Genomic DNA, 27,764 nt, shown 5'->3' on the forward strand with positions numbered 1-27,764 from the left:
TATAGTGAGGGCCCTGCACAAACAGAAATATCAGCTCCTGTCTGGGCAGGGACACATTACATTTTGGCACAGCTGCCAAAGCACAAACCATTTTTTATATAATTTATAATTTATAATTTATAATTTATAATTTTTAATATAATTTTAAATATTATATATTTTTATATAATCCTTGCTTATAGCAGGGATTTGGGGTACCCCCATCAGCTTGGATAAATTCAGGTGATTCCCGATGCATCCAGCAGAGATGCTGCTGCTGTTTGGGTTTTTTTGTAGAGGGTTTCTTGTTTCTGCAGGTGCCAAAAAGCAGGGAATAAACCTGAGAGAGCTGTTTGGTGGAGTGGGAATTTTCATACTGGGGGAAAACAGAGCAAAATAGAACCCAGCACCCATGAGCCCTGGCTGCAGCTGGACACCAGTGGGAAGACTCCACAGAAGTGGAGAAATTTGGGTATGAATTATGAAGAGAAATCCCTGTAAGGTGGCTGTGCACCCATGTGATTGTCCAGCACCCTCATTTCATCCCGTTCTTCCCTTCTCTGCAGGATATGAGACGTTGTTCTGCTGCACTCAGCCTGCTGGGGGAGGATGGAGAGGTGAAGACTGACACTTCAGGCTTGGGAGGTAGGTGAAGTAGGTGCAGCACCTGAATGTTTGCAGCTGGGGAACAGAGTCAGCAAGCAGGCCTGAAATCCTCATATAATAATTAGTTACTGCTGGGGAGGCAGTCTGAAGGTGAGCAGTGCTGTGTAAGTGCTCAGTGTCATTATTATCTCCCAGGCCATGGCTCATTGTACTCCTCTAGCTGGAGCAACCACAACAATCTTGATGCTGCCTGTTAATTTTGCTGACTCTTTTATCATTACCCTCCATTGGTGATTAAGTGTCATTTGTCTTATAATTTTAATGTTATCTTTAACACACATAATAAAGTTTACATAATTATAGCCTATTAATATAATTTGCATGCATGTTACTGGCAAGGCGAAGAAAATGTTTCATCACCCAGCATGTAATTTGGCTTATTTAACCATTTCTTTTTAATTTCCATCAACAGATCAGTGCCTTATAAATGGAGATAGCCTCAATAAATTTCTCTTTTCCAGATTCTTATCTGTATTAAGTCTCTAAAGGTCTTGGCAGCAGGACTATGAAGGGCTGAAGGGGGAATGTTTCTGAATGCCTGGGAGGGAAAGTTGGAAAAATTCACCCTTTTTCTCCAGTCAAGTAGGGGTGTTCCTAATGAACCCCAGGAACAGGGTGCTCTGTGCAAGCTTTCAAAGCGTGGATGCTCTGTACTTCAGAGCTGAGCTGTAACAAGGCTTTAAATGAGTAAACAGTGCTTCGATTGCACATGAAAAGAGTCAGCATGAAAAGACAGGTTCAAAATATTACATGATGCTTTGCAAAAGTGTAAATGTGCCTGGCTTTTTTTTTTTTTTTTTTTTTTTATCTTCTCTTGGTAAATGGCAAGCGTTTACAACCCAACTAAAACAGTACCAAGAGAAATCCTGTGTTTGCTCTTTGGAAGATATTCAATAAATTATAGTGAGCTGCAAATGTCACTGGATTGGGAACTGTAAGAGCTTTACCTTTAAGTCTTTAAGTAAAGACTTGCAGCTGGTGCAGTGGCTAGGTAATCCCTAATGATAAGCTGCTTTTAATGTGGGGGTGAGGCAGTTTTCACACAGATATTACTGCATTAACCTTACTCTAGGTATGGTGCAGGTGTGCACAATATTGTGCTTTCCAGCCTCCCCTACTTTATTCTGCCAGTGGAGCTGAAGCCTGCTTTAACAGATCCTCTTACGCCATGGTGAAAAGATTGCAGTTCAAGCCTATTATCAACAAAAACCTGCCAAAAGGGCTGCATTGTCAGACTTTATGATGGCACTAACTATTCTGTTGTTCTCTGGAGACCAAACTTAGACCATTAAATTCACTTCATTTGTGATTTCAGTGACCTGGACTGCAGACGTAGGTCTTTTGATGTAAAACGCTAGTACAAGAATCAATGGGACCATCTAGTTCTCCTTAAAGTATATCATAAAAGTGTAATGGTACTCTTCTAAACAAAAGGTGACACTCCTCTTGTATAATACAATTATATGAGGATGATGTTTGCAGCAGAGTTTATTTGATATTATGATGTGCAAAGACTTCACACATTGAAATAAACGGCGGAGCTGAGTTCACTCCATTATTTTCAATAGACTGACTCCATCGGCTGCACTGGCAGAGAGATAATTTTCATACAGCAGGGAGCTATTTTCATATCCTCTCCATGAAATAGATGAGATTATAAACAGGCTGGGATTACTCAAAAACCAACACAAGCCATGTCTACAGAGCCATTTAAGACAAAGGCTGCCTCCGGAATGGTCTCCTTTGATAGGGAGGCTCCCAGGATTTGCTCCGTTTATTTGACAGATGACAGCTATTTATAGCAAATGTGTAACATTTTTGAAAATTAAAATTTTAGTAGTGGAATTTAGGGGTTATTTTCCACTCGAGGGACTAACATTTCCCTCGAAAGACCTTTTTTTTTTTTTTTTTTTTTTCTTTTTTTTTTGTACCAGGCACATCTTCGGTGTTAAACCTCTTTGTAAACAAGCCCGAGGAGAGAGCTCAACCACCAACAGGTTTACAATTAATGAAACTGCTGCAACAAAATAAATGGAGAGTTACTCCAGCTGCTCATGGGTGAGGAGACACTGGTTGTACCTCAGCTTTGAGCTTTTTGCACCAAACCAGGGCTGAAAAATCACCTCCCACCTCCCAGGCTGAAGGTAATGGAAACGAGAGTTTGCTTTTCCCATTTTTTGGCAAACAAACCAAAAAACTCACAAACAACAAACTGCAAGGTTGGCCAAATCATCCCAGATCAGGGGGGCTCTCCCCTCCTTTCCTTTCTGAACCACATTCCCATTTCAAGTGTAGCAGAGGAGTTGCAGGGCCCGATGCTGGGGTGGGGTGAGGGTGATGTGGTGGCTGCTCACGTCTTTTGGGCTCTTTGTAGGAGGAACTGAGACTCCAAAGGTTTTCCAGAAGGCTACAGCCAGCTCCAAGAGGACACGGAAAGGAGGCCCATGGGTACACCAAGGGTAAGCTGTGCTGCACCCATTCGTGCTGAGGGGGGACAAAGCCAGTGTGGGTGCCAGCACCACAACAACTGGGTGTCTATTCAAGGCCCTTGTCTCCTCTGTGACCCAATGCATGTGAGGGTCAAGAATGAAATAATTTCAACCAAAATACCTAAAGGGCAACTCGTTGGACTCTTTGTTTTGACAGCTCTTCAGTGGTGTGCTGCTTGCTCTCCAGACTGTGCATTTCCTGCTCCTCAGAATGACCCAAAGCTGTGAACACCCCACCCTCAGAGGTGAGTGATTTCTCCCTTGGAATTTATTCCACAATCTCAGATCCTTGTTCCTGATTTCTTACTTAAAACTCCAAAAAGATGCCCACTCTGGAGAGGAGTGGAGCTATCAAAATGTTACTCTGACAAAGCACTCCAAGGCATCTCTGGCCACTTCACCTTCTCCCTTCTGGATGTTGGTACTTTCCCTTCCCTGATGAAGCTTCAGTGGCACTGGGAGCTTTGGGGCATGGCTTGTCCCATGGTTAAAGGGGAACAAAATCCTCAGGAAAAGAGCAAAAGGGGAAGGGGGAGATCCTACTGCTCCTCTGGCAGTTGCTTTTTCCCTTTCTGCCCATGCACTCCAAGAAAATGGATGGTTATGGATGGTTTTCATTAGCTCCAGCCAGCAGAGCTGGGAACCCAAAGGACGGGCTCTTTGCTTCCCCCCCCCCCCATTGGATGTTTGCTGTTTTCCTTTTTTTTGTTTGTTTTTTAATGGCTCCTCTTGATGAACTCGAGGCTTGCAACTAGACAAATGTTCTTAATTAAGCAGAAGCTGAAGCAGATATTCCATGGGCACCAAGAGTTTCCTCAGACATGACATCTGAAGGACATTGGGCTGGGAAAAGCAGTTTCACGTGTCACCCAGTATCTGATAGTGTAGACATAGATAATTTTTTTTTTTTTTGAGTTCTAGATTTATCCATATGCTTCAGACTATGATCCTTATGCTCTACCCAAAATAACCTAGAAATTATTTAGAAAAAGATAAAAAGTTGCATAATAATCATGGTTCCAGCATTATTTTTTTTATTATTTTTTTTTTGTGGTTGCACAGTGGGAGAAAGAAGTAGGAAAGTTTTCATCACTGAAAATTTTCAAAGGAGAGCATAAGCAACTACTGAGCTGCAGGGACTTGCTGGAGGCCACCTGGAATGTGCTCAGCACGTGGCTCTCTGCATCCCTGGACCAAAAGAGGACTCAGGTCCAAGCTCCATCCCTTTCTGCAGAACACCCAGCATGGGGGGTTGGGGTGACATGGGCCCCACACTGAGTCTGCAGTAACAGGTGACACGAGCTGAGCCTTGCAACAAAAAACCCTCAGAATTGCTCAGTTTGAACACCAGGGTTGGTGCTTTGGGGAAAGTTTGTGCTTTAGGCAGAGCCTTTCTACAAGCTTTTACATCACCCGTGTAGACATTCTACCTCCAAATTGCCTCCCAGCTGACTGGCTTTTGGGTGCATTAACTACTTTACTACCAAAGGGGCAGGCAGATTAAAATATATATATATATACACGCACATTTTTTTTTTTTTTAAACTGGTTTTGGAACAGTTTTTCTGCACACCTGCGGTGTCCAAATCTGCCACCAAGCCCATCAGCAGCAGCCTGAGTCTACCCAAATGCCCTGACTGGCAAACACAGCACGTTTACCCTGCCTGCTATCTTCTGCCAGTGCTAATTCATCTGAAAGCCTCAACCTGGGCGTTAGGAAATTCAGTAGCATTTTATAATGAGGGCTGCTGAAATAAATCACTCCCTGAAAATAATATTCAAAGAAGTCGGCGAAGTCTTTTTCGTCACACGGATTCCGGCGTGCGAGTAGCTGTGACACCCAGCCAGCCAGACACATTAACCCCACGGAAATCTGGAGTATCTAAGCCTTTTAAGTGTTGCCACATGCAATTCTTCCATAAAAAGCAGCACCCAGCATTAAAGCTCTCCATCACAAGTGGCTTGAATATTGAAAGCCTCCACCGCAGACAGACGGAGAAAGGTGGAGCGGGGGGAAGAAGGAGGAGAACAGACATCTAGCCCGTATGTATTTATATTAACAAGCTGGGGTTCTTATTCTTATTTTTTTATTGCAGGCTTCCCTCCCGTTTGCCAGTGAATCAGGTTTTGTCTGCAGCCTTTCTCAGCAGGGCACACAGGCCCGGACCTCAGAGGTACGTGGGGCTCTCTTAAGCCGCCGTTCAATAGTTTGGTGATATTCAGACAATATTGAAACATTCCCAAATGAACTTTGCAGGGAGACATTTTCATTCGCTGCCTCCCTCCTCATGCATATTAACAAATGGTATGCAAGGCCTCATTTAATTCACTGATTTTACATTCGGATCACTTTCTCTTTTACAGCTATTTTTACCGGGCTTCATTAATCTTTGTTGAATACAATGGCATACATCTTTAATGCGGCCGCTGTCAAGTCATATTTCAGTAAGAGCTGCAAACTGAATGACAGCAAGCAATATTAATAAATTTAACATAGACTATATCAATTTTTAACAGAATGAATGTGGAAAGCTAAATGTATTATTTTTCGTTTAAATCAGAGGGTTTATCACCGGTTAAGTAGCAGCGATTTCGGGAAACTTGTGACGTGCCGTACAAATAGATTTACATCTCATTAATAAGTAAATTAGGCAAATGCCTTTCAAGTTCAGACAAGTACATAAGTGTAATCTCCATATTAAAGGAGTAGTCTTTGATAAACCACTGAGGAATTGCAGCAGCCAACTATGTGACATGTTGCCAGTGCCTGAACTCTTCCACATTCCCACCTTTAATTACACTGGTTCATTACTAAAGAGATAAGTGTCTCTCCAGTTAAGATTCTATAAATGAGCAGCATGCAGGATCCTCCCAAATCATTTTTGCAGAAACCATGAAAAGGTGGTAACAGTTATGAAAAAACGAATTATCACCTGCTCTCTTTCTTCCTTCCCTGTAATAACATTAAAATATTAAGATGAATTCCTTTTAAATCTCGGAAAGAAATTGTCCATTAAGAGATGCTATTTTGTTTAAGAAAGAAAGAAACGTTACAAAAAGAAAAGGGAAAGGGAAAAAGAAAACTCTTCTGAATATTTTTTTTTTTTTTTTTTTTTAATTTCCCTTCATAAATCCCAACAGAGATAATTTGCTGTAAAATTTAAACCCAGTGAGAACTTGTCTGTCTGTGTTAAATAAAAAAGTTACGGTTGGTAGGAGACATGTTTTTGCAGTAGCTTTAGCGATTATAGGAAATTACATGCAAAGCCAGAGTTCTGATCCTAAGTTAATTTATAATTGGAAAAAACTTATTAATTAGCTATGTCATTCTAATTAAGAATTAGAGGAGTGTGCATTAGAAAGTCAGTCAATATCCAGCTGACAGAATTTAAAAAACCCACAGAAGTCTGCAAGCTCCGCAGCCCCGTCCACCGTCTCCCCTCTCATCTTTTTTTGAGGAATTTTCTGATGCCGTGCAAAAATTAGCCCGTTAAATACAGATATCAAAGGAAAGAAATTGGGGATTTTGTCATGCTGGAAAAGAACCCCCACCAAACTGAGCTGGCAGAGGTGCTTTCCAGGCACCTTCTGCACCTTTCAGGGTAATCCCGGGGTGCAGCTCGTGGCCTCCTGCAGCCAGGAGGAAGCAGACACTTTCCAATGTCCAGACAAAAAAAATCCCCCAAAATATTTGTGAATAAAGACAAAGGAAGTAACTCTGAGGCCCTGCCATGCTTGCAAGGGGAAGGACTGCAAATTTTGCCAATACAGTGCATGTATAAAGCGTGTTTCCCACAGCACCAGCCTCAGTCCTCTTGGTACCTTCCCCCTTAAGGCCCTTTTTCTGAGATGATTATAATTCATTCCTTAAGAAACACCCCATGTGTAAATATATTTTTGTTAATGTTTTTGTCTCTCCAGTGTGCTGGAATTTTAAAGAGCACTTTAATATGAAATCAGACGGAAAGTTTGGGCCTTTTTGTAATTAAAATTAATATGCATGTTACTGAGAGAGGCTTCATAGGTTTAAAATATACTTTTATTTCAACAAATATTGCAAAAGAGGCAAGCGGGCTCTACCAAGTGTGATACACAGCCTGGATTAAAATGAAAACAGTTCTTTGCAGTAAGAATTGGCAAGGATGGAAATACAAAAGGGGAAGTAAAACTATAAAAGCTAATGTCTCAGATAATTGCACCCTCCAAAAATAAAATAAAATAAAATAAAATAAAATGATTAAAATAATCTAACCTAAGCCTTTCACGTTTGTATGGACCATTTTCCATCTTGTGCTTTTGCTTTCAATTAGAGTAGGGAAAAAAAAAAAAAAAGCTGGAGTGCTCAGTGATGGAATTCAGTTTACTTATTTGAATACCAAAAGATGACCCTGTCCTAATGATACAAAAAATCTTTTGCATTAGCAAATTTCTATTCTGTATTTGTTTTGCTAGCACGACACAATATTCACTTAATATGCTACCAGTATCTTATCAAGTTAATGATCTGTTGTATGTATAGAGTAAGCTTGTTACTTGTTTTAAATTAGATAAAAAAGCCTCACTGTATGGAAATTTGAATACTTGGGATTTTTAGGAAATCATGGGACTTCAATGCTTTAGCAGCCTATAAGAAGCCTTTGCTAAATACCAATAGTTAGCTTTGATAAGGGACCTTACAGATACAGATTCTGCTTAGCCTGGATTAACGGAGCCCAAACCCAAATTGTTGTGCAGTGTTCTCTCCATTTTTAGCTTCTCTGGATCAATATTTAAAGATTACTTCATGAAATGTACCCAGGGAGTGGGATTTTGAAGCACCTAACACAGGGTGCCCCTGCCTTGAAGCTGCCACCTCCTGCAGAGAGCTGGGTGTCCAAGGAGACCAACGCCACCCGCTCTTAACGCTGGCTCCCAAGGTATGTGTGTGCATGTTTTCAGTAAAAAAAATTTAAAAAAAAAAAAAATAAAAAAAATATATATATATATATATATATAAAGGATACAAAACTTATGGGGAAAGGTAAATATAAGTTAAACCCTACAGTCATTTAACATCCTTCAGCAGGCCTATAGCTGATCATGGTCCTTGCTGGCGCTCTCCTGAGAGCCTCCTCTGTACGCCTAATTGATGGCCATCTAGAGCCTGAAGTGGTTGTTAATTCCTCCTCCTTTAGGAAGAGTGGGCAGATGCAGGAAATATGGAGTCACACTTCTCAGAAGAATTCTCCTCTGTGCAATTTGTTCACTTTATACTGGTCAGGAAGTGCCTTCAGTTTAGGGAAGCGCTCGCTCTTTGCATGCTCGGAACTTGGCCGTGCCCAAGAACATCTTCACAGAACTCCAGGAGTTTGCATCTGAGCCCCAGGGGGACAGGGATAAAACATCTCCCTGGTGGCCCCAGGACCCAGGAAAGTCAGACCCTTGGATCTTTGCTGGCAATTTTTGCCAAAGCAAGGTGATGTGGGCTTGGATCCACACCAGAGAAAACCAGTGGTGCTCCCCCAGGACAGCCTCTGTGCATTTCTCCGGATCTTTTAATGAGGGTGTCAGGACCTTTACAGCCCAAATCCAGCCCAAATCAATACTGGCTTAGCATATTCATGGTGTAGCCACCAACTTGCTGTTTGCTTGCTCCTCCAGCCTAGCCCAAATCCACCAGAGCTGTGGTTTTGGTCTCCCCACTCTTTGTTTGCATGTGTGGGTAAGAGAAGCCACTGCCTGGCATCACCTGCTGGGGACATGGAGAGATGGTGCTGGTCTGGAGAGAAGGAAAGGTCTGGGAATGATTGGGTTTGCAATCATCTCAGGGAAAAAAGATCCCACTCATCTCCTTTTTCATCATTTAAAGGTGCTTTATGAACAGGTTCCAAAGGCTGGATAGGGATAACTGCATCTTCTCCTCAGCCAGGCTGAAGTTTAGGTGTGCAGCTAGTTGAGGGAGGAAAAAAGGAGAGAAAATACCAAGGTTTGGTTTGGATTTTTGTTTTTCTGTGAGTGACGACCCAAGTTTCTTTGTTTGGTGCACAAGTTTTCCTAAAAACGGGATGTGTGCAGGTGCTGAACATCCCCCACTGACTCCTGGTGCTGCATCATGAGTGTGCTTGTTCTGTCCCCCAAAGATTGCTGGAATCAGGACTCCCCACCACCAAGTGCTTTCAGCCTCTCCTGGCACAGATGAATCAGACTGGCCCCAATCAACAGCATCATTAAATGTCATTAATTCCAAAGCTACCTGAGGCACCCTGGTGACGCTGGGCCAGATTCCTGGTGCTGAGGCACACCAAGGCACCCATCCTGCTCTGTGGGTGGTGCTGGTGCCATGGTGAGGATGGGCAAGAACATTGGCAGATGGGCAGAGCATCAGCAGATGGACAGAACATCACTGTGCCACTGCCACCACTGAGACACTGCAAAAGAGCAAACTTTGGCCCGGCTCCCTTTTCAAAATGCAACTATGTAAAGGTCACAGAAGAGGAGATGAAACTAGGAGTTGTAATAAGGCAGGAGAAATAAAAAATAATGACAGAAATAAATTGTCATAAGAGGGGATACAGTTATGATTTATTGTGATATTCTACAAATTTGGAGGTGATTAAAAGCCACCTAAAATTCACATTAACAAGTCACATAAAAATGGAATTAAACTAGTGGGCATAATGTGGCAGGGTATAAAGAAAAATCATGACAGAAATAAATTGACAGAAGAATGATACTATTCAAGTTTTACTCTGTCGCGTCACACTGACAGGAGACTAGTATTTTAATTTCAGAGTTGTGGTTGAGTTTTTGGAGTTCATTAAAGGCCCACATTAAGAATCTCATAAAAGTGAGGAGAAATTAGTGACCATAATGTGGCAGAGGAAATAAAGAAACAATAATGACAGAAATAAATTGACAGAAGAATGATACACTTAATGTTTCACTCTGACACCCTCTATTAATAGGCCGCTGCAAGCTGGAGCAAATGTCATTCATATTTTAGCCAAAGTATACCACTAATTAGGCTGGCTTTCTGCACTGGAATTAAATTTGAGATCCCTCACCTTTAGAGTGGGATCATTTGAATTCGAAAGAAAAGAGCTGGTGACAGAAAAAAAAACTTTCTGCTCGGGCTCTTCTAATGAGATAAAATTCCCCCTTCTCCCCATTTCCTAGCTATAATTGCTGATTATGTTGTTACACAGGAGCGGCTCTCCGCTCTCTCCTCCCCATCATTATGATTTAGTCTGGCATATCGGGGTGCTTCAAACACGGACTGAAGTGGTTTGAGTCTAATTTAGCACTCATTTAGGCCGCAGGTACCGACGAAGGTAAACACCGCATTGTTATAATTAATTACCCCTTAGGCCTAGCCAGGCCAGCTCTGTTTCAGCTGACCCTTATAATAATAAGGCTTAGGGGCATATTGTATTTCTTTTGACAGATTAATTAGAAATTCAGCCGTGGAGGTACAAAGCAACTCCGTCATGAATATTTAAATGGACTGACACAAAAAATCATGAAAGGGCTGCTGAACTACATGACAGACAGGGGATATTAGCCAAGTGATTCTAATCAATAATCTCTTGATCTCTTACATATTAATACACTGCCTGCTGTTATTAAGCTCCATAATAAGGAAGGGGAGAGAAAGTTAGTGTAGCTCTGCTGTAGGGCTCGCCGGGCCCCCAGTGTATACACTAACTGACGGAGAAAATGCACAGAGGAGCCGAGCCTCAGCCTCTTCAATCTCATCCAATCTTAAGGAATGGCAGCTCTGAGCATCGCCGGCCGGATAATTATTGGCCCTGACAAGGTGAAGGCGTTTGCAGGCAAATGAGATGGGAAGTAGGATAAGTCCCCAGACCACCCAGCGCAGGGCACGCTCAAAACCAACCGCGCGCTACCGGGCGGGCTTGTATTTGCTTTAGCAGGGGAAATATGGGAATCACAGAGCTTTTGAGTCGTGTTGAAGGGTCAGTGACAGTCGAACACCGGGAGCTTGCTGTTACTGTTGTTAATGTTAACTTTAACACCGAGTCGACCGGATTTACCCCCGGTCCCTTTGCTCATCTCCTATAACATCAAGGCCACCGAGTGAATTAAGCAGGGTAGCAGAGCTGAATATCATCTAAATTCATTACAGAAGGTTCCTCCCGTCGATGGGGGAGGCAGCCGGGCACGGTGCTCTGGAAATGTGCTGCTGCCACATCACCACAGAGCCTCTTTGTGCTGCTGCTGCTGCTGGTGCACGGGTGCGGGGCTGGGCAGAGAGTGAGCGCTGGAGGAAGGAAGGAAGGAAGGAAGGAAGGAAAGAAGGAAGGAAGGAAGGAAGGAAGGAAGGAAGGAAGGAAGGAAGGAAGGAAGGAAGGAAGGAAGGAAGGAAGGAAGGAAGGAAGGAAGGAAGGAAGGAAGGAAGGAAGGAAGGAAGGAAGGAAGGAAGGAAGGAAGGAAGGAAGGAAGGAAGGAAGGAAGGAAGGAAGGAAGGAAGGAAGGAAGGAAGGAAGGAAGGAAGGAAGGAAGGAAGGAAGGAAGGAAGGGAGGAAGGGAGGAAGGGAGGAAGGGAGGAAGGGAGGAAGGGAGGAAGGGAGGAAGGGAGGAAGGGAGGAAGGGAGGAAGGGAGGAAGGGAGGAAGGAAGGAAGGAAGGAAGGAAGGAATGAAGGAAGGGAGGAAGGGAGGAAGGGAGGAAGGGAGGAAGGGAGGAAGGGAGGAAGGAAGGAAGGAAGGAAGGAAGGAAAAGGAAGGAAGGAAAAGGAAGGAAGGATTCACTGAGCTAATGCCTTCTGTTATCTCCAAAAAATGAGCCCTACAATGTGTTCGTGTGGTGAGAGAGAAAGGGCTCAGCTGGAAAGAAGGGAACTGGACCCGCTCCAGGATCTGGCTAAACAACTTTAAAAAAAAAAAAAAAAAAAGAAATTAAATGACAGGAGCAGGGAGTGATTATTAACATATTTAAATCGCATGCACACAATGTTCAGATGGGATTAGAGGGACGATGTCAGCTTTTTAAAAAATTATTCGAAGGCCAAAATATTAGAAATGCCTTTTTTCTCTCCCAGTTTTTTAAATTAAATGTGATTCCCGGGGTTGGTGCTCACCCTTTAACCCTGCCCATCTCCGTGCTGCTGGTCCCACAGCCTGGCCAAAACCTGGAGAAGACAATTTGGGTTTCAGAGCTGGATTTGCCTTGTCACAGAAAACCCCACAAAGGTTGTCAGACTCACAGTGAATTTGCCTGATCTCCTCAGGACAGCTGAGTGAGGGAGAGGCCTGGAGGATGTGTCTCTGTAGACAGAACATTTTTGATGCCATGGCCTTAGTGTCTAACAGGTTCAAAACTGATAGTGATACCACAAGTCTCTTAGCCCCTAATAACTCATCACATTTTTCTACCTTTATTTTGTTCTGATTAGGTTTTCTTCAGCTATCTACAAGAAGAAGAAAAAGACTGAACTGGTAAACCAGTGGAAACGGCTTAATGAGCAGCCCCAAATGATCAAAGACCCCAGTGCCACCAGAAGACGACTTTGGGAAGCTGTGAAGCCACTTCTGATGGGGTGAGCACCTTTCTGGAGTGGAAGGGAGCCCTGGGAGGGTGTCCTGATCTCACCTCTCCTGCAGGTGCTGCAAAAAGGGCTGGAAATGTTTGCAGGAGGACAGGGCTGGGGTTAGGGGTGGAGAGGAATGATGCCCAGCTGTCCAACGTGCTGTGACAAGATCTTATTCCGTGTTGTGATTGCTCACTGAATGGCTTCATAAACTCCATTTCAAAAAGCAATACGTTTATGGGCACAATGCCATCTTTTTGGGGTCAAAAAGCCCTGTCCTGTTTACAGACCTCATTTGGTGAGGGCTTCACTGCTTGGACTGAGCTCAGAAAACACCTTGGGTTTTGCAGGAGCACTAAGTTTAAAAAAAAAAAAAAAAATCTTAAAAGAGCATTCACTCTCAAAAACCACTACCCTGGACTTATCAACACTTATATTTGCAGGTCACACTTTACTTTGCACTTATAAGTTTAAGTCTAACCCTTCTCATTACTTCAATGCTGCCTTTAAACCTCTAATGCATATTTAAGTGGTAGTATTAAAAAACAGTGTGTCAACTGCCATTGATGTGCGATGTAGGGCACTGACCCTTTGAACACATTATCATGTCATTGGACCCATTAAATGGAGCCATTTCTGTCGCTCTTAATTGGGTTGTGCAGCCTGTAGCAGTTGCAAGTGGTTACAGTTTATGCCATGAATTATAATAACAATAATACCAGTTAGTGTGGCAGGGATCTACCTGGGTGCCCAGTGCTCGGTGAGCTCCAGGGCCCTGCAGCTCAGAGAGTCACAGGATCACTGTGGCTGGAGGTGACCAACTTGTCACCCCTCCCCTCTCAAAGTCACAGAGGTGTCATTTATGAGATCAAAAATCACCTTGTGGGCACTACCACGTCCACGCCTCTCTATCAAACAGTGTCCTCTTCCAACACACTGTTCCTGGGCTGTTCAGCTCATGAAACAACGTGCTATTCCCTATAAATCTTTTTTTTTTTAAAGCATCTGGCCCCCCAAAAAAGAAACCCGATACATCCTATCTGCTTTGGGTAGGAAACTGCGACTTCTTTTTCATTCTTTTTTTTTTTTTTTAATTCCCCCCGCCACCACCACTTTTTAAAAAATTGGATGTCAGAATTCATTTGGGCTAAGGCCAGGGTATTTTATGGCGAGTTTCAGCAGCTGAAAATATTTGCATCTGATTTATGAAGTTTTGCAGATCGAGGCAGTGCCTAATGACAGTGGCACTGCCTGCCACGCTGTTGCAATTAGAGGTTGGCCCACACCAAGATCCTGGCATGGAAGTGCCCTGAACTTTGGATCTCCAGTTGCATTTCCAGGGGCCAAATCAAAGCTCTGCAGAGATTTCTTGAGCCGGCTCCAAATTTTATAGCCAGGCCCCCTTCCCAATAATTAGTGCTGTTGTCTTCAAGTATCAGTGGAAGTTTCATCATTTGCAGCTGGATGTGCATGAGTACCCTTCTTGCTGGTTGGGTGCTCCCAAAGAACAGGGAATTAAGAACAAGGAAAACAGAGTCCAAGGAAAACGCCAAATGAAATATCCAAATGCAAAATGTGTCGTAATTGCAAGAGTCAGAGTGGTGATGACAGCAACAATCATTCCTAGCCTAGCAGCTTTGTTTGCAAAAACGTTAGGAAAAGGTGCAGAGCTGGAAACAAATAACTTTACCTCAGCCCTTTTATTGCAAAAACATAATAAAGTGCAAGCCAAGAAGTAAATTCATTGCAAGTCATACTCAAGGTTTTGGACCAAAGTGAAGCTGTTACAAACTACATCTGTAAAAATTGTGTAATTATTATGGGTGGGTAAGATCTGGCAAGAATTATTTTCTTAAGTAAAGCGTAAAAGAGAACAGATGTGCTGTAACTGACACATTTATTTTTTTGCCAGTTTCACTAATTCTGCACAAAAAGTTGATCTCGTTTATCATACATTCAACGGATTTCAAATCAGTGAGGCAAAGGGGGACTTCCTCCCCTGTCCCAGTTTTAATGCCTGAGAAAAGGAGGGGGGGTGGGGAAGGTTGTCGCACCGAAAGAAAATTAATTTGTTTTATTGGGCACTGAAAACCCAAGTCTTTTGTCAAGCAGAGAAGAAAACATATATTTGGAGGGAGAGCTAGGTCACTAGTTAAATGTCAAGGTCTGCTAAAATCAAAAGGTAGGAGGGGTGGGTGACAATGAAATCTAAGTAGAAAACCATAAATGTAAAGAAACACCACGATTTCTGGGCCGGGGTGGAATGAGAAAAATGGCTAAAGACAAAGATAGGCAGCCCGGGTCTGGAAGTAATTACAGGCAAGTGAAGACAACTGAATTCCATATTACTTTGGTGGATGTCTGTAAAGGCAGTTTGGGGAGGTATTTTGGTAAGGTTTACTTTTTGGAGCTTAGCAACATAAATTTGTTGTCACTGAACTATTAAATAAAATAGACACATGTTGGCAAAGAGTGCAGAGCCAAGGGATGGAACTGATTAAGGGACAGCCTATGAAATAATAGCTTAAATGGGCCCACTGCAGGATTTTAATATCCCATGACAACACTCAATTGTCAAATTCTGCTGGAGTGTCCAGGATGCTACTAAAATTAAGCCAGAAATTCCTAGATTTATTCTGTTTTTTTTACAGCTAAGAACAGGAAATGCCAGTAAGCTGTGAGAATCTGAGCAAGAAACAAGAAACTGGGAAGAAAAGAGGATGGCCTAAAATTTTATGAGATTTCTGCCATTAAATCTATAACAAATGTCTTTCACCTACCCACGATAAAGAGGCAATGTGGGATTTTAATTGGACTTTTGGCTTTTCTTCATTTGATTTAAACCTAGGTAGAATTTCAAACAATAACACTGGAACACCTGGTTAACACGTTAGATGATATGTATAGTTGTAAATTGTGGTTTTAATAGGTGCTCACTGGGGGATTGCAAAGGGTCCCATTGTTCAGCTTGGCAGATATTAAAAAAAGTTCATGAACTACTGGGATTTAAAACCCGCTCACATGATTTTAATATTACTCCAGTAATGTAATTTGATAATTTGACCCAACTTGTGGCCAATTTGTGGACAGAGAATCTAATGGTCACGTTACGTGATTAAAGCACCCCGATACTGGACTAAGCACAACGCCTGTTTTAATTTATTGCAACAGGCCAGGCTGGAGAACTGCAAGTTACTGAAATCTGATAATCCTCATATTACATGGGCACAATCAAAGAAACGCCCGCTGGAAGTCTGCTCCAGGAACAAACACAACCCACAAATACTCTGCATTTCTCCGCCAGGAAAATGACCGAGGCTGAACCGTTCTGGCAAGGAAGCTCCTTCCTTCCCAGCTCCAGAACAAGGACTCAGCAGACTCAAAAGAGACCAGTCACTTGAAATTATGTTGGGTTTTTTTTTTAAGTTGTGAAGACACTTAGGTTTATTTGTGCCACCTGAGTTTAAATCCTGGCTTTAGGCCTCCTGTGAGGACAATGGAGAGGAGTGACAAACTGGAAGGAGCCCTAATGGAGCTACTGAGGATGAGGAGGATACACTGGAAGGAAACATTCCCATGGTCATTCCCACTCACTGCACCGTGTTTCAAACTGAAGAGAGGTTCCTGGACAGCACGAGTTTGAGACAACTCAACCTGCATGAGCCCCTGATGCCCACCCGGCTGATGGAGCTCTAGTGTCCCCAAAAGGTTGATGAGATCATGGTGGTGTCCACCAGAGGACATCATCATCTGGTTGATGCTTTCCACCAGATGGTAAAAAATTACATGGATGATGAGGCTGAGCACCACGGCTGCTGGTGATGCTGTGCCTCCTTGGCCAGGACCAAGTGTGAGGTTGTGGCCCCCATCCCAGGACAGTTCTGTCAGATGTCCTCACCCCCACTGGGGCTGGTGATAAAGCCCACTCACTGCAGCTCCCTGAGGGATCCATCCTCACGTCCCAAAGGCCTGCAGGATGGGGCTGAGGGCACCACATGAAACTCAGGGGGCCCACAGGCAGTGGCAGAGGTGGGGTGCAGCCCCAGAGCAGGTAAGGAGGAGATGGGGTCCTCAGCACCAGCTGGCTTCCTAGAAAGGCCTCATCCTGCTCCCCCCTTCCTGTTGGCCCAGAGCCTCTTGTACTCCAGAGCTCAGCCCTCCAGCTTCCCTCTGCTCACAGCTTCAACACCAAAGTGAGCAAACTGAACTCAGACTGTGGCTGCCTGCCTCTCCATTTTAGAGCTGATGCTGAGGAGACCTTGATGGTACAGTTTTAAACTTCAGAATTGTTGGGGTTTTTTTGTTTGTTTGGGGTTTTTTTTGGTTGGTTTTGTTGTTGTGGTGGTTTCTTGTGTCGTGGTTTTTAATATATTTCTTTTTTTTTTTTCCTGGAGTATTCCTGTCCTTCCACACACAGCAGCAAAGTTTTCCTCTGCTTTTCACTTGCCTGACTGTCAGTTCATGTGCTACCAGTTCCAGTTCCCTTCCCTTTGTCTTATTCTTTAATTTGACTGGACATTTGTCCTTAGTTTCTGTGGATCTTTGCTGAGTTTCTCGAGCAAGTCAGAACAATAGCCTCATCCCCAAAACTTTTCCCACGTTTTCTCTTTCCACTCCTGCTGTAACTGTACACCTTGCCTTCCTCCTCCACTTTTCCCACTTAGAAATCTTTCATAGATAACAAGACCTCCCCGAGGCCCTGATTCAGCAGAGCACTTAAGCATGTGCTTAACTTTAAATACCTTTGTAAAAGCTTTTGCTGAATCAGGATCTTAGCGTTTCTCCTCATCTAACTGCTGTTCTCCCATGGTTATTTCAGTATTTGCTTACAGGAAAATCTGAGCACAGAGTTCAGGGATGATGTCAGCAGGTTTTTTTGCCCCATCCAGCTGAAGTATTTAGATGCACTCAGCAGAAGGAGGAGGCAAAGGGCCTGCAGGTAATCCGATGCCCATCGGCTCCACAATGTGGTTTTGATCTTTAGAAAAAGTTTTTGAGTGCTGCTACCACCAGGTCAGTGCCACCAATGAGCCACAGTGGTAAAGCATGACAAACCTCCCAGGCATCTAAAAATCTGTGGTGTTTCATCTCAGTTTCCACTAAGAAATTCATCCCCAAGTATCAGCCCTACACAGCCGCTTGATTGTTACAAATTCAGTCCAAATGGCTGAGATTGCTAGGCAGACGTAACTACTTTTTTCCCCTAATAACTCCTAAGTACAGCTGTTTTTAAAAAAAGAACTTATTGTCTTTAATAAACTGTTGATACATAAATGTTTAATTCCCTTTGCCAGGAGGCAGCAGGGCGATGAGTCTGTAATTCATTTTAAAAGATATCATGGCCCAGTGCAAATATGACTGTAATTACTCACTGCAGCCAGAGCAGCTGTAGTCCATACCAATCATGCCAACCACTTCATCTTTAATATATTTTTTGAATGCTCTGGTTATATACATCACCATTTACTTTCAGATTACAGCTCCAGAGGCTACAAGCAAGACTGCAACTACACGAGCTGGGAGTCGCAGTCGTAGTGGGATTTGGAGGCTCTTCCTCCCTCCTTCCCGTGAGTGTGAGGTCTGCTCCTGGGACAAGGGATTCCTGGGGCTTTTCCTCATGCCCCACACTCTACATGGGAGCTAAACTTGTAAGAAAAACGATGTGATGGATTGCAGATGGAAAGGCAAGACACCACCGGGCTGACCTCCCGTGATCAATACCAGCTGTGCTACCTGATGCCAGGGGGTTGGAAAGCTTAAAGCAGAGAAAACAATGGATAAGCCAAGGGGTAATGGGCACAAGTTGCTCCTGGGGAGATTCTGATTTTATACATGAGGAAAATTGTTCACTCTGAGGACAGTCAGACATTGGAATGGTCTCTCAGGGACAGCGGAGGATTCCCCCACTTTGGAAAGTTTAAAGTCTCAACTCGACGGGGTGCTGGGACATCTCAGATAATAATATGAGAAGGTTTGGACCAAAATGATCCTTGAGGGCCCTCCCAACATGACGTTCTGTGAAAACAGGACTGCTGGATTTAGTCCTTCCTTCCACACAAGGATTTTACATCGTTTCCCACTCTCCACCTCCCAGGTTTTTTTTTCCCCCTGTGCTGAAGAAGGACTTGAAGGGCTCCAGGACAACTGAGACTGGAGAAGCCATGTCCGTAACTCTTGATGTCTGGGAAAAAAGTTCTGGTAGAGGGGAGAGCTGCTGTGAGCACCCCTCAGCCAAGCAGGGAGTTCAGGGCTGTTCTGGACCAGTTCGGTGCTGGTTTTGGTATCGGAGAAGCCACCTCAGGGCAATCCTGTAAATAGCTTCTGTATTCCAGCTCCAAAATGTCCTCAGGCCACCAGAGAACCACACATGTGCTCCTCTGGGATTAAGAGGTTGAAGAAAGGAGAAAGAGCAAAGTGTTTAAGAGCAGAGAAGAGAGAGGAAGGTGAGGAGAGAGCAAAGTATAGAGAGAACCACCCAGAGCAGCACCTGAGGAGAGCAATGCCTGAGAAGAGAGAACAAGGGCTTTCTCCCGGGGGAAAAGAGCTTTCTCCCGGGGGAAAAGAGCTTTCTCCTGTGGGAGGGACCCCACGCTGGACCAGGGAAGACAGCGAGGAGTCCTCCCTGAGGAAAAACGACCGGCAGTAAGGATCGTGAAGAAGCGACTGCAAACCCCAGAGCCCGACACCGTCGCCCCTGTGCCGGGAGGAGGCGGAGACACTGAGAACAAAGTGTGAGGGCCAGGAGGGGGGAAAGTCTGTAGGTCCTGGGTCGTCTTGTCTCTGCCCTTTGTTTTGACTAATGAGTAATTGAGTAGATTTATTTGTTTTTTTTTTCTCCCAAGTTGAGTCTGTTTTGGACTCGGGTGGTTTCCTCCTCGCCGTCCCGAAATGGCGGGAAGGGGGAGCGGCCGCCTGCTCCTTGGTTACCGGGCAGGCTCAGACCTCGGCAAACATGAAGGACCCAAATTATATTGGCTGTATTTTCCTACATTTTTCCCTGTTTAATAAAGACTTTGTGTATGCTCAGGTTAAGTTAGGGACAGACCAGCATTTCCCCCCCTCCTCACAATAGGTCGAGGAGATGTAAATTATTTTTTTAAAAGGTTTTTTTTTTCTTTTCCTGGCTCTGAGGGGAAGAAGAGGTTGATCTAAGGGGTCATATAATTAAACAAAAAAAAAAGGTGGATAAACACCCTCTTATAGGATGTAGTACCTATAAGAGGTTGATTATACATTTTTAGGTAAATTACAGAAACATTAAAATCTCTCTGCAGGTCCCACTTTTGCTCTGATGTGTTACATCTGTGAATATTTGAGGTCTCTTACCAAAATACAGTATAACTTTACCTCAGTAACCTCACTATTTACCTGAGTTTACCTCAGCATTACCTCTCTCACTCAACATTACCTCAGCCTGAAGCTTTTTAAGGACTAGAAAGTATTTTCTCCAGTTTGCAAAAATCACACGTTGAAGATTTAATTAGGAGTAAATACTAATTACTAGAAGAAGGCAATCTCTCCCAAGTGCTAGGGAAGTTTGGGATTAGGCTGAAATGTCATGTTTAACACCACAGGCCGTTCTCCAGGTTTGAACTGGTGTTTAGAAAAGTAAATATATTCCTCCTTACATGCCAAAGGCTCAACCCTAACCAAATGACTCCATGGCAAGGTCACCCCAAAAGATTCATATGAAGTAGTTTGTGTTTATATGGATGTGAGGGGATGTTTTATGTGGGTGTGAGGAGGTCTGCCTCTTGTCCAGCAGGCTGGAGTAGCTGCAAAATTGTCCTCTGTAGCTTTTGGAAGTTAGGAAATGCTTATTCAAAGATCTTGTGTGCTAGAAATAGGGAGGGAAGGATCCAAATGATAAATTTTCATGGAATACACTATCAGTTTATACCAAATCAGCATGGAGAAGTGTCTGATCTTCCAAGAGATCCAAGCCAAAGAAAGACATTAATCTCAAGCAGATCCACTTTAACATTGTGCATATTGTTGGAGTCTGGAGTCCTGCTGGCCTGTGGAACCCCCAGGAGAAGCCCAGCAATCCCACAAATGTCCATTTTCCATTTTTCCAGGTTCCCCCTTCCTGACACACACATACTGAGCACACAGTGCCAGCACTGGGAGGTGGCGGGGTCTCTGAAGGCCCAGCCTGAAATCTTTAGCAAACCCCATGTGCCTTTCCTTCATTTCAATAGGAAACCTCGTGGGACTCGTGAGATTCCATTAATTTTTTTTTTTTATTTTTTTTTTTTCCAGGCAGTTGAACTAAAGGTGTCTGATGAAACACAGCGCTGCAGCAGCACGAGGTCTGCTCTGGAAAGAAAGTTTCTGCTACACAGTGGACCAGGCAAATATTACTCAGGCAATATTTAGAGAAGAGGCTTAACTGGGGTATTCCTTGTTGTGGGCAATAGTGGGCTGTATTTTAGGACTTGTAAAGTCCTTGTGAACATTGGGTGTTTAGATCCTGTGCACCAGTAAATGGCATCTGAACTGGTGCTGTTCAGTGTTCAATTTAAACACATACCCAGGTACCTCTCCTCCTCTAAATCAACAGTTTCCCTCCAGAGTGATGTCAATAGACTGCTGCACATGGTACTTTCTTTTTTTTTTTTTTTTTTTTTTTCTTTTTTTTTTCTTTTTTTTAATAATATCTTCATTTTAATGTGGATATTGCCTTTTCACCTGGGAGCAGGGCTCTATTGAAATTCTAATGGGAGAGCATATTCTTTAACATGAGAATACCAAGGGCCTGAGCAGAGTCAGAGCAGAATGAGGGATGGAGCATTAACTGATTTTTCTCCCTCCAGAAGAGGGGCCTATGTGGGTCAGGCTTGCAGGGTTTTTCCCTTCCTCTTTGCCTGCAGTTTCATAGCAACAATAATTTTAAACTTCATATTCAGCGGAGGAAAAAAAAGGAATCCAAATGCACCTGAATTACTGTACTGTACCAGGGAATTTAATTAAGAATATACACATTAGAATTTCAGTGGGAGCGCCTATTTAATGTTACTTTATTAAGCCTTCTATCAAACCCTTTTTTATGTATATCAGTTGATATACAATTAATCTGCTCTCTTGTGAGAAAAAAATAGCACCTGAGGTGGATGAAAAGTGTCAGATTATAATAATTATAAGCAGCTGTTCACTTGGAATCACCTCTGGCCTACATGGGGGATGCTGTGAGCTACCACTTCTCACAACAGACCACCTCATTAGACTTGACCTTCCCAGCTGGGTATTTCATTTGTGTTTTTTTAATGGGTTTGTATACTGCAAATCGCAGCCCCTCGCCAAGGCTGGCTCTTTGTTGCTCTAACAAAAGGCAGCAATGCAACTTTTCCCCCCCCCCAAAAAAAAAATTAATAAATAAATAAAATTAAACTGCTGCTACTGGATGCTGGTGCAATGCTGCTGATGGAGGAGGTGGCTGCCTGGTGTGGGATGGGTAATGCAGAGCTGTCTCTTCCTAGGGGTAAGTGCATTTTTCTCAGCTTTCAGGTAGTTCTGCTCGGTCTCCAAGTGCTAGAAAGGAAATATTTGTGGAGTTTCCGATGCTGGGCAGCCCAAACTCCAGCAGCACCCAGAACCAAGGCCCTGAGATGTGGAACTGCACCTAAATTGCACCCCCAGCAGAGAGCATCCTGCTCCCAGGCAGTGAGGGCTAAACCTGCACCTCTGCCACCCAAACTGGAGACCCAACTAAAGAGAAATTTCATCTCTGCAGGAGTTTGTGAGGGTGTCCAGGTGTAGATGTGTTTGGGGATGCAGCATTCTCACTGATGGGTTTGGGGCACCATATATATGTGCACATGTACATAAGAAATTAAGAGATTAAAAAAGCTTCTGAACAATATATCTGGTTTCTTTTCCCCTTCCATTTATGTTTGTAATAAACTCACTCTCATACAATTAGCCTCAATTGTTTTTATATCTTCTGAGGCAATAATATAGGCAGCCTGGGGAATACAGTCGTAATCCATATACCTGTGTTCATTTACCCAAATCACTATGGTTACAGCCAGGGCAAATTGTTTACTGTGAGAATCTTTGGAGCCCCTTTCCAGATACTAATGACCTTTCTGTTCATCCAATAACATCAACAAACCAGGGAGGCTGCCCACACCATTAAAGCCAATTGCCTCTCAAGTTACTGAGGGAGTTGTGCTTTTCCTCATTTATTTTCTCTCATCTGATGTAACTCACATGCCACTTTCTTGTCTTTAAAGAAGGGGAAAAACTGTGGATTATTGATTTGCTTCTGAACAGAAGACCAACCTAAAAGCCCCAATGAATTGTCACTCATTATTGAAATTACTGAACACTAATTAAACTGGCAGCTCAAATCCCAGCAGGCCACACTCATCTGAAGCTGAAATTCAGACACTTGGACAGTGGAAGAGAGAAAGCGTTAGCAACCACCAGGATTGTAATAAGCTTTGCATTAATTTTTGTTTCTTAAAGGCACATGCAAGGCTTGTCACAGAGCAGGCAAGATGCTACCTGGACCAGAGTTAGGTTTGCAAGGCATTTTTCCTGCTTCCCTTCCAGGAGGCATTGTTTCAAATGGGAATCCTCTGGTTCCCAGAGTGCTTCCTTCCTCCTCTGACAAACCCTGGGGTGCTGTAGCCTGGTGCAAAGACTGACCCTGGTGATGCTGGCAAAGGGAAAGGTTGAGGCATCCCAGTTGGCTGGCTGGGAGGAAACTGAGTCAGAAAAATACACACAGCCCCACTGCCCCAGCTTCTTGAGCAGTAATCAGTGCTAGAGATCATCCAGAATACATAGAGCCCAATTTATACCAAATATCTTTGGCCCATTTTCACAGGATGTTCAAACAACCTATAAATTATGCACGCCCGTGGTTAATCAACCTCAATTTTTTTCCCTTTTTGGTTTTTTTTTTCCCCCATGCTTGAGAAGTAACCCATCATTTGCTCAGCTTCAAAGAGGGCAGCACCAGAGGAGAGAGGGCTGGGTGAAGGATTCAGTTTGCAATTTGTATTTATGAAGAGGACTTTGTGGTGATGTTGCTGGTGGTGAAGGAAGAGGAGGAGAAACCCTCAGCCACCCCATAGGTCCCTTTGGGTTTTTTTTGCCCATGCTATAAAACACTCAAAGGCCAGGGAAAAAACAAAGCACAGGCACTTCTGATAAATATTGGGTCTTGAGTGGGTTTAATCTCTTCTTAAAATGCTGGTTCCTGCTGCTGGAGGGCCAGTACAGCACTGCAGACAGCGTGCCCTTTATAAATATAGTTTACCAGGTATGTTCATCTTCTGCCAGAATTGGCTTGGGTGAAACTGCAAAACAATTTTCCCTCTTCTCCCTGGACACACAGTCCCACTGAATTTCCCAGCAGCTGGTCCTTGGGATGCAACTGGCAGGAGGCTTTTTGAGTGAAAGCTGAGGAGGGAAATCTTTTAAGCAAATATCACTCTAGATGAAACACTTTTGAGTTTTTTCTGAGCTGAGCAGGGCCCTTTTCCATCTGACAGCCACCAAAATTGAGCCTTGCTGCTGACACTGGAGGCTGGGATTGTTTTAAAGGTTTTGCAGGGAGCAGATCTGTCTGGTGTAGGCACCACGAGGTCCTTCCAGCAGTGGAGAGTTTTTGGGAAGTTTAAGTGAAATTATTAATTATTTAATTCTTCTAATAAAAAATTAATTGCATTTTAGAACAAAAGAACGTGCAGACATCACCCCTCTATATTTAGGCCTGGAAACTGAGCTGTGAGGAGTGACTTAGGGAGGAAGGGAGTGGAAATGCAAATGTCCCATTGTGTTCTGCTTAACCTGTCACCTGGTAAGATCCTTGTGCCTTGGAGTTTCCCCCAGCCCAACACTGTGACACCAAAGGGGAAGGAACCAGCAGGGAACTTTGTGTGGGAAGCTCTTAGGTGGGATGCAGTGTCCACCCCTGGTTGCTGCTCCCTGCCACACAAAGCCCAGGTCAATGCAAACCAAAAGGCACCCACTTACCTAGCTAGGATTTTACATGGATATCTGGGGTCTTTAAAAAAAAAAAACAAAACAACAAACAAATATTCATTCTATCTATAGGTTTGCCCCAACCTATGTTTCAGTGCCACCTCACCATGGGGTGGGGATGGCTTGGCAGAACCAGGCAGAACCATCACTGCTGGCCCAGGACCCAACCCTGCAAGGAGGCAGTACCCAGGTGCCTGGGATCACTTCACTTGGAGCACCTGAACAGCCCAGGGACATGTTTGAGGCTCAGAGCTAAACCCAACCATTCATGAGCACCAGGAGGCACCTGTCCTTGCCTTTTGAGGCAGAAGGAGCCAATTAACCATTGCATATTCAACAGCTTCCAAAAATCTTTTAAAGAGAGCTCACATTGGCCCTTTTCCTTCCAGCTGAGAGGGATTTCAGGCTCTGCAGTGGTGCCCCAGCAGAGGTGAGCATTTACAATGGCTGTGCTGCCATTTTGCTGTGTGGGGAGGGAAGGAGTTTAACCATTCTGCTCCTAACAAACAGCACAATGTTTCCAGGCTTCTCTTCTGCAAGTCAGGGTCAAGAGGAAAGTAATTTCCATATGCTGGCCTTGTGTCTTGATTTTTACAGGGGTCAGAGGGACAGTTATTCCCCAGAGCAATGCTTGGTTTTTCTAAAAAAAGCCTTTCTTGTTCCATCTTTCCTTAAAACCTTGGATTTAAACCAAGGATCAGTTATTTAATTCTTCTCCTCAGTAAAAATTAGGACAAGCTAACATTTATTTATTTTTAAATATCCTCTGTAGCTTTGCAATAAATGGTTAGAGCACAATGCAATCCTCCTCCATACACGAAGCATCTTTTTAATATGCCCTATCATGAAATTAATTGGACATTAAATAGCAGGAGAAAGACATATAATAAAACCTGCAGTTATCACAGTTCCCAGTGTGACAATACCCAAAGGTTTGAAGGTTTAGTTAAGCTCCAAAAGTTTAAATACTTTTCCAAACCTCGTTGGGCTGGAAGCAAGCAGGCTTTCTCATCAGCATTCCCAGTATTCCTGGGTTTGGCCGTGGGTAGGCAGACTGTCAGAAAAGCTTTTGTTACAAACCCCCACTAATCCCACTCGTGTCAAAAATGAGGAAATGCAGGGTCTGGGCAGCAGCAGCACAGAGAGGAAAGTTAATCTGTTGGACTTTTCAGGAAGAAAACCCAAAAACAAACAAACAAAAAAAATGTGTGTGTGTGTGTTTGGAATGATTCCTATCCAAAATGTACCCTGTCCTGATTAGACTTCAAGAAGAAAAAGATTAAATAATCATTTTTGTCTTGGTATCTGAGAAACTGGGAAAGCTCTGTCCCAAGCTCAGGCATTGCCAGCTGTGACTATTTTAAAATATTGAGTGGGAAGTGTCTTTTGCAGTAGGAATCAAAGCTTCTAAATAAGACTTTTCTTTGGTTTTTTTCTTTTTTTTTTTTTTTTTTTTTTTTTTTTTTTGAGACTCCTTGAGCAGCTCTAATTGGGTTTCTGCGTGTGCAAAATGAGTGAGTCCAAAGTGTAACAGGATGCTGAAATGATAGCAGAGGCCTCTTGGAAATTAAAGCTGGATGCCCTCATTTCCTTGCAGAATTCCTGTCCTGGCTCTCTTGTGTCTTCCAGAAACCCAGGCCAGCTCCTCTCCTGCTGACACAAGTGCCTGGTGTCTGGGGTCTTGGGGATTCACCCACATGGGATGGCTGGAAGACAACAAGTAGAGAAGAACGAGCACCTGAAACTCTGAGGAACTTAAACCAGCCATCCAAAAAGGAAAAATCCTAAGGGATTTTTTCCAAATTTTCAGTCATTCATATCCATCAAAGATCTGTTTAAAAACACAATCTATTTTTTTTTTTTTAACAAAACCTTGACGTTTAAAATAGTGGTAAACCTAATTTTCCTTAAAAAAACCCTCTTCACTGGAAAAAAAAAATCTTTGTGATCTTCTGTAAAGATTCTGCACCTAGGCACTCCTAAACCTTTCCAAACTTTTCTGCAAGGCAGAACACAGAGAGCAGGCTGGGAGCAAACCCTTCCCTTCAAGAGCATCACAGTTGTGCAGCACTATGGCTCTGCCTTGACTTGAGCTTTGACTTCCTGAGAGAATTAAACAGATTGAAATGTACCAGGTTTGGGAGGGAAAGGACAAACATCTCAATTTACTGCCCTGAGAGCCCTGTTCCTGGCTGGGTTGGCAGCACAAATTCTCTGATGGGTGTTTTGTGGCTCGGAGGTGGAGAAGAAGGTCCTGTTGTTCATGGTTGGTAGCAGGCAATAGGGTGACCTCAGCAAATTCCTTTGGTTCTTTCCCTTCACAGGAATGTTGTGGGGTAGGACTCAGGGTGTAAGGTTGGAATTACTGATTTGTCATGGAGCTGGGCAAAATTTCAATTGAAGGCTTACAGTAAGGGTTCATCAAAAGACCAAGCCAGCTGTGGTGACAGAGGAGGCTGAAGTTGAAGACTGAATCAGAAAGCAAGCTTGGAAGAGTATCAAAAGCTCTTTGGATGTTTGCATTCAATTTTTGGAGGAATGTATGTGTATTTAGTCACAAATTGTTTCAAATATTTTACTCCTCATAGTCCCACCTTTTGGGGGGGCTTTTTTCTAGGCAAGAGATGCCAGGCAAGGACCACCTCAAAAAGAGCATGGTGGGACTCAAAGAGAAGTCCTGGTGTGAAATGAAGGACCTCCCACTCCAGCTGAACAAAAAGCAACTCTCAGGCACTTGCCAGTCCAGAAGCAGAACGTAACAGCTTTATCTTAAAATGCTCCTCCAGCTCCTTCCTGAGACTGGTTTGGTTTGAGCCTGAGAGGCAGTTATTTAACCACTTGAAAGAGACTAAAAGGCTCAAGTCTAATCTCAAATGCTCACACGAATCTCACCAGGTACCTCAAAAAAATCCATGGTTGTGCTTGCACATGCATGCAGAGGAAATGCAAACCCACGGACTGGAGATTAGAAATCAGCTGCAACTGTTGAACCAAAAATTATGTATTTTTTAAAGAAAAATCTGTATGGTGACCTTCCAAAAGAGTGTAATTGTTTGATTTCAGTGCTGTGGAGAATACTGGATTTCTAAACCTTTGGTGAATCCC

General features: G+C 43.4%; 1 long non-coding RNA gene across 4 annotated transcripts; it reads left to right on the top strand.

Annotated features, from left to right (window-relative positions):
* The first annotated feature begins 526 nt into the window (after positions 1-526).
* LOC139798690 (uncharacterized) lies at positions 527-27,764 on the top strand. Of its 4 annotated transcripts, XR_011726915.1 has the most exons (9): positions 527-624; positions 2,580-2,789; positions 3,020-3,379; positions 5,231-5,308; positions 7,887-8,050; positions 12,528-12,671; positions 15,834-16,927; positions 17,482-17,601; positions 18,136-19,215. It is a non-coding gene; the product is annotated as an uncharacterized lncRNA (long non-coding RNA). The 4 variants fall into 4 exon arrangements; XR_011726916.1 differs by lacking the exons at positions 15,834-16,927; positions 17,482-17,601; positions 18,136-19,215 and adding exons at positions 20,925-21,059; positions 27,277-27,764; XR_011726914.1 differs by having other exon boundaries at positions 15,834-17,601.

The sequence above is a fragment of the Heliangelus exortis genome, chromosome 7 (genome assembly GCF_036169615.1).
Source record: "Heliangelus exortis chromosome 7, bHelExo1.hap1, whole genome shotgun sequence".
Classification (NCBI taxonomy): Eukaryota; Metazoa; Chordata; class Aves; order Apodiformes; family Trochilidae; genus Heliangelus; species Heliangelus exortis.